Source organism: Aquarana catesbeiana, linkage group LG10, assembly GCF_042186555.1.
Source record: "Aquarana catesbeiana isolate 2022-GZ linkage group LG10, ASM4218655v1, whole genome shotgun sequence".
NCBI classification, from domain to species: Eukaryota; Metazoa; Chordata; class Amphibia; order Anura; family Ranidae; genus Aquarana; species Aquarana catesbeiana.
In genome coordinates, this window is record NC_133333.1 from 186,455,356 (window position 1) to 186,461,476 (window position 6,121).

A 6,121-nucleotide genomic window follows, 5' to 3' on the forward strand; every position below is an offset into this window, starting at 1 on the left:
GATTAGCCTGGTGTTCTGTTCTTGTCTGGTGTGAAATTGAGCTAATATTAAATCGGAACTTTTACCCATAACAACTTGATAAAAATAATGTTCTTTAGCAAGGAACATACTTTCCACGTTATTAATTATGCTACCAACATTACTGTGTGCTGTAAATTGCCTTGAGCATCGATCCTGTTCCAGAGGCTGCCATTTTGCTGAAGCCTAGAGCACCTGAACAGCAGTAAATTAGAACTAAACCCATCGAATCAACGATTTAAAAAAAAAAAACAATTACATTCCCGAAATGCCAGCATTGCCAACTGTCACATTTGCTTGTGTCCTCAACCAAACTTTAAAACCATTAAATGGCTGGTGTTAAAAATTATCATATGTGCAGCACCATGGCAGTTGCAGATCAAACAGAAGCAGCTTCCTTGGCTGTAATGGATAGGAAGGTTTAATTCTGCTTTAAGGCTGTTAGCAGATCGGCCTCCACAAACTCGGCAGTGCCTAAAATTGCCTAAAAACGGAGAGCAATTGAACATGTGCAGAGCAGGGTGAGACTATGGGGTTGATTTACTAAAGGCAAATAGTCTGTGCACTGCAAGTGCAGTTGCTATAGAACTAGAAGGAACATGCAAGAAAAATAAAGACAGCATTTCTGCTTGCGCACTATTGGATGAAAAAAAAACAGCAGAGCTTCCCCTCAGATATAGCGCAACTGCACTTGAAGTGCGCTTGTAGGTGGACTTTCAGGTGCACTTGCAGTGTACAGTTTATTTGCCTTTAGTAAATCAACCTCAGTGTATTACCAGATTTTAAACAGTGTAGGCACTTAGTCTTAATGTTTTACCTAGCTATAACTGCAAAAGGGGCTAGCCTGAAGTGATCATTTTCTAACTAAAGTTCCACTTTAAGGGTCATTCCACCCGAATGTTATATTATCTGAATAGCCTGGTGAACAGAGTCAGTCCCAATGCTCTTATATGTCTAGTCCTGTCCATCTTTGCATGCCTTGTGCACTTTTGTGTGTTCCACCTATTACATTCTCCATAGTATAAATAAACATGACAGGCACAGCAGGTGTGCAGATCCAAAAACTCAGAGATCCCACCAATAGATTCATAGGGACATAGAAGAGATTGTCAGGGGGGTTAAAGTGGCACTGAGGCCCCATAGACACTGGCAGGAGAAAATCAGCATCAAAAGACAAATGCGTTTAGGCTCATCAAACGCTTGGGTGTTCAAGTAATTTCATTGGCTAGAATATTAATTTATTCTGGCCATTGAAATTAATAAATGCTCATTCAGTTCATATATCCAGCGTTAAGTGGCCTGTGGTCATTATGTTCTGCTTTCACTGCAATGCATTGCTTCCTCTTTAGGGGGTAAATTCTGAAAAAACTACATTGACCACAGACACTATTTTGATTATTCTCCTCATTCTCCTCTTCCTCATCATCATCATTGTTCTTATCCAGTACAGGTTTAAACAATCACTAACTTCTACAAGGACAACAATGGACCCTCCAGAAGCAGGTACAGAACAAGACCATTCTATAGAGTGTCCCAATCAGGGACAGGTCAAAGGATAGTGCGACAGTGATAGGCCCTGCCATGCTGTGTGAGGAAAGGCAGAAGACACACAGGATACACACTATTTTAGAATGTGAAGCTCCAGAGTATTGTTTCTGAGTGGAGAAGACTGGCCTGTCAGTGTTCTCTGGGTTTTGTAATCCTGGATCAGGTTCTGGAGCTTGAAGGCTTCAGAGTGTCTTGGTTGGGATGAAGCTTTCAATCCTGTTTCTGGGTCTTCCTGGAGACCTGCTGGTTGTTTGTGTGCGTCCAGGTGTGTACACTCATTATAAGTGAGTCCTGGCCATAGCTGGCTTTTTTTTTTTTTCTAAAGCACACCCCATTCCACCACGCAATTGCTAACGTGCACGTAGGTCCCGCACACATTAATAAATGATCACACTACATATGCGAGGTATCACCACGAATGTCAGAGCGAGAGCAATAATTTTAGTGCCAGACCTTCTGTGTAACTCTAAACTGGTAACTTGTAAAGGCTTTTTAAAGTGATGCCTATGGAGATTGTTAGGTACTGTAATTTGGTGCCGTTGCATGGGCGGGTGTCATTTTAAAGCATGACGTGTTTGGTATCTATTTACTTAGTGTAACATCATCTTTTATATTATACCAAACAATTGAGTATTTTATTGTATTTTTGTGTAGATAAATCCATTAAAGTGTATTATTTCCCATAAATTTGCGTTTGAAAAACCTCTGCGCAAATATCATGTGACATAAAAATATGCAATGCCTGCCATTTTATTCTCTAGTCCAGGGCCTCTGCTAAAAAAAAAAAAAAAATCTTTGGGTGTTCTAAGTTGTTTTCTAACAAACCAATTGTGTTTTTTACATGTAAAATAAAACCAAAGATTTTCCAAGCTCAACTTACCAACCAGCCTGCGACCACCGGAATTAACCTGCCTAACATTATGCGTTAAAAACAGTGGTTTAGTTGCACACATTTGCAAATGCATGCATAAGCTGCAGGCCACGGCAAGGCACGCTGTATCCTGCAGACCCTAACTCTAACTTTGAAGAGTCTCCACAGTGGGAACACATGTATTCTAATGGATAGATGAAGGGCAGATGACTGGAGGGAGCGCAACCCTCCTTAAAGGCACAGGAGCACACTGAACACCCAGCACATTGCACAATGGCAGCAAAGGTGTCAGTGCGTTGCCTGACCAATATGTCCACAATGCAAAAAAAGGTCACTGCCCCCACCTATAACTGGTCTTCACAGCAAGGAGCACTGGAAGGGCAACTGCATGTAAAATAAAACTAAAGAATTTCCAAGCTCAACTTACCAACCAGCCTGCGACCAACCGAATTAACCTGCCCAACAGTATGCGTTAAAAACAGGGGTTTAGTTGCACACATTTGCAAATACATGCATAAGCTGCAGGCCACGGCAAGGCACCCTGCATCCTGCAGACCCTAACACTAACTTTGAAGAGTCTCCACAGTGGGAGCACGTGTATTCTAATGAATAGATGAAGGGCAGATGACTGGAGGGACCCCAACCCTCCTTAAAGGCACAGGAGCACACTGAACACCCAGCATGTTTGCCCTTCCAGTGCTCCTTGCTGTGAAGACTAGTTATAGGTGGGGGCAGTGACCTTTTTTTTGTATTGTGTTTTTTACATGTAGGAGAGGAATGCCTGAATTGGCCTGTTCTAGAAGAGGTTAAGAGAGGTGATATTTTCGAAACACTGCACTCCATGTTGGAGAGATTCTTCACCCACAGAACTGGGAAGGTCGGGACGGGTAAGCGAGTCTGGGAGACTGGGAACGCTGAGGCGACTGCGCAATGGAGACAGAGGACCAGGAGATCTCCTATCTAGAGGCCAGGAGTGAGCCCATGCAGTGAGTTACTGTAACTAAAGGTTGGAGGGAGCCAGGTGAGCCCTAGAGCTGGGTCTGAAGAATCCTTACAAGGGCAGCGGTGCTGCTGAGGAGAGCCAGGTGGCATAGCATTTTCTGTTGACTGTTCTTGCTGATGAAAACTTCCCTGCATGGACATTGTATTTCTTTTCATTTGTTGAATAAAAGTGTGCCAGTTGGCCTTTAACCACAGTTCGGACTAGAATGACTCATTGAAAAACGCTCACCACCACTGAGATAAACACTAAGCAGTAGAGACATCTGGCTTAGGCACTTCAACCAGGGCTCAAAAATGGCAGGACTTATACTGCTGAAGTAGGTCACAGCACATAGGATGGTAGCAATTTGACCTATTTGCCCTATGTGTTAACTGGCCCCAGGATCTCCAGCTACTAGTGTGTTGTGATATGTAACCAAAAGCTCCCTCGCTGTTCACTCCCTTCTGTCTTAATGAGCCTTGATGTTGGTCAGTGAGTCTATGAATCTTAGTAATGGGACAACAGTTCTACTGGTGGATAGGTGGATAGGAGCTACTGGTTGCTTACTAGCAGGACAGACTGGGACGGTGCCCCTGTACTTTACATTGGGCTACTCCCTGTCAACAGCCAACAACCTGGAGCAAGGCTATGCTGAAAATGGACTAGTTTGCTTTTTTCCCAGGTGGCCTACAGTCAGTGTAGTACACATTTGAGACCAGAGGATGAAAACAGCATGTAGCGCAAGACCAGTCATCCGACACCACAAAAGCGTGTTGAATGCTGAAGATGTTTAGCCAGCATAGCTGCTAAAAACAGCATGTAGCACCCTGAAGTTTAGGCAGGGTTGCTCCTCAAAAATGTACTTGCCAGGAATAGTTATCCTGGTTGATTGTTAGAAATCTATTGATTTCTCCCTAAGTTTGGCCTTGTTGCACTTTTCTCTTCTAAAGCAGCATCCTCACCAACCGGGGACGGTGAAGAATCATGCAACTTCAGTGGGTATCAAGCCAGGAACCCAGCCAGCGGAGGTGTCACTTGCAGAGCAGCCTTGTGTGTCAAGCCAAGGTCCAAGCAGGCCAGTGGGGGTGAAGCTTGAGAGGTATCTTGAGTGCCAAGCTAGGGACCCAGCAGAGAAGCGGGGGTGACGCTTGAGGAAGATACCACCGTGAAGATTGGAGGAACTCAAGGGATTCAGTGGCAGTGAATCAGTGGGTCTAGTGAGAGACTGGGAGCTCAGTAGGCTGAAGAACTACAAAGAGTAATTGTAGTGGAAGTGAAAGCAACTGTTAAGCTTTGTGTTAGGAACTGTTAAAGACTGGTGCCATAGGAGACAGCATTCCTGCACATGCAGACGTGGTGTCTTGCTGGATACCTTTCCCTGCATGGCTGTCCTGCTATTGAAGTCTCGGAGTTTGCCAAGTAAACTTGCAACTACTTAAGGGTGTCCTGGCCCTAACCCTCTTTCCCCCAAAAGTTTGTTAAGAGAAAATAAAATTTCTTTTTCATTCAAGCAGTGTCTGGTGCCCAATGACTTTAATCACCTTGCACCCACCATGCCTCACAACCCACTATACACAGAAGAATGTCAGCTATCTCTGGCCCTGGAAGTTCTCATTAGAACGAAGGAGGCCTGGGACCTTGCTACAAGCACATTTTAACAGCACGCCTGGCAAAATTAGTAGGCATTAACACTTTTATTTGCAGGCATAGATTTACACTGTCCCATTCTGTATGCTGTACTGCACATTCCCAATTTTACACTATCCCCTACATATAGACAGGGATATCTATGGAAGAACCAGCTGGTTGTATTTCTCCTTACATTGAAAGTTCCTTGTCCTCATCTGCTTACTTCATATCAGAGAGCCTCTGTATTTGAGGCTCCTGCAGAAAATCTGTCCTTCCTCTAAAAATGCTAGCTGCCTGGCTGTGTTCAGCTTAACTGCTTTTAAGTTACAGTATATGTCTAAAACAAGTATGCAGGAAATAGGAAAAAAGTAATAAATCATTAAACCCTATAATTGTTCCAGGTCACAGACTCAAAGCTTTGAAGTCAGCTCATTAGCATGACAGACAGGAGAGCTCATCAATGGCATTTTCCATATTTTTTTTTTACAGCATTTCTTTAGGGCCTATTCACATCTTTGTGTGTGAAAATGGGCTGCCAATGCTCAATCACGTGCTCTGTTAACTCATGCACATTATACAGTTGTGCTCGTAAGATTACATACCCTGGCAGAATTTATGATTTCTTGGCAATTTTTCAGAGAATATGAATAACACAAAAATGTTTCTTTCACTCATGGTTAGTGTTTGGCTGAAGCCATTTATTATCAATCAACTGTGTTTACTCTTTAAATCATAATGGCAGCAGAAACTACCCAAATGACCCTAATAAAAAGTTTACATACCCCAGTTCTTAATACTGTGTATTGCCCCCTTTAACATCAATGAGAGCTTGAAGTCTTTTGTGGTATTTGTGGATGAGGCTCTTTATCTTCTCAGATGGTAAAGCTGCCCATTCCTATTGGCAAAAAGCCTCCAGTTCCATAAATTATTGGGCTGTCTTGCATGAGCTGCATGTTTGAGATCTCCCCAGAGTGGCTCAATGATATTGAGGTCAGGAGACTGAGATGGCCACTCCAGAACCTTCACTTTATTCTGCTGTAGCCAATGACAGGTCGACTTGGCCTTGTGTTTTG

At 43.3% G+C, this 6,121-nt stretch overlaps 1 long non-coding RNA gene across 1 annotated transcript in view; it reads left to right on the forward strand.

Annotated features, from left to right (window-relative positions):
• LOC141111077 (uncharacterized) overlaps positions 1 to 3,633 on the forward strand; it is a 4,729-nt gene extending 1,096 nt beyond the window's left edge. Inside the window, exons 1-2 of the long non-coding RNA XR_012236375.1 lie at positions 1 to 1,521; positions 3,208 to 3,633. The exon at positions 1 to 1,521 is cut by the window's left edge and continues 1,096 nt beyond it. This is a non-coding gene — a long non-coding RNA (uncharacterized lncRNA). The remainder of the gene's footprint in view (positions 1,522 to 3,207) is intronic.
• Positions 3,634 to 6,121: the final 2,488 nt, after the last annotated feature.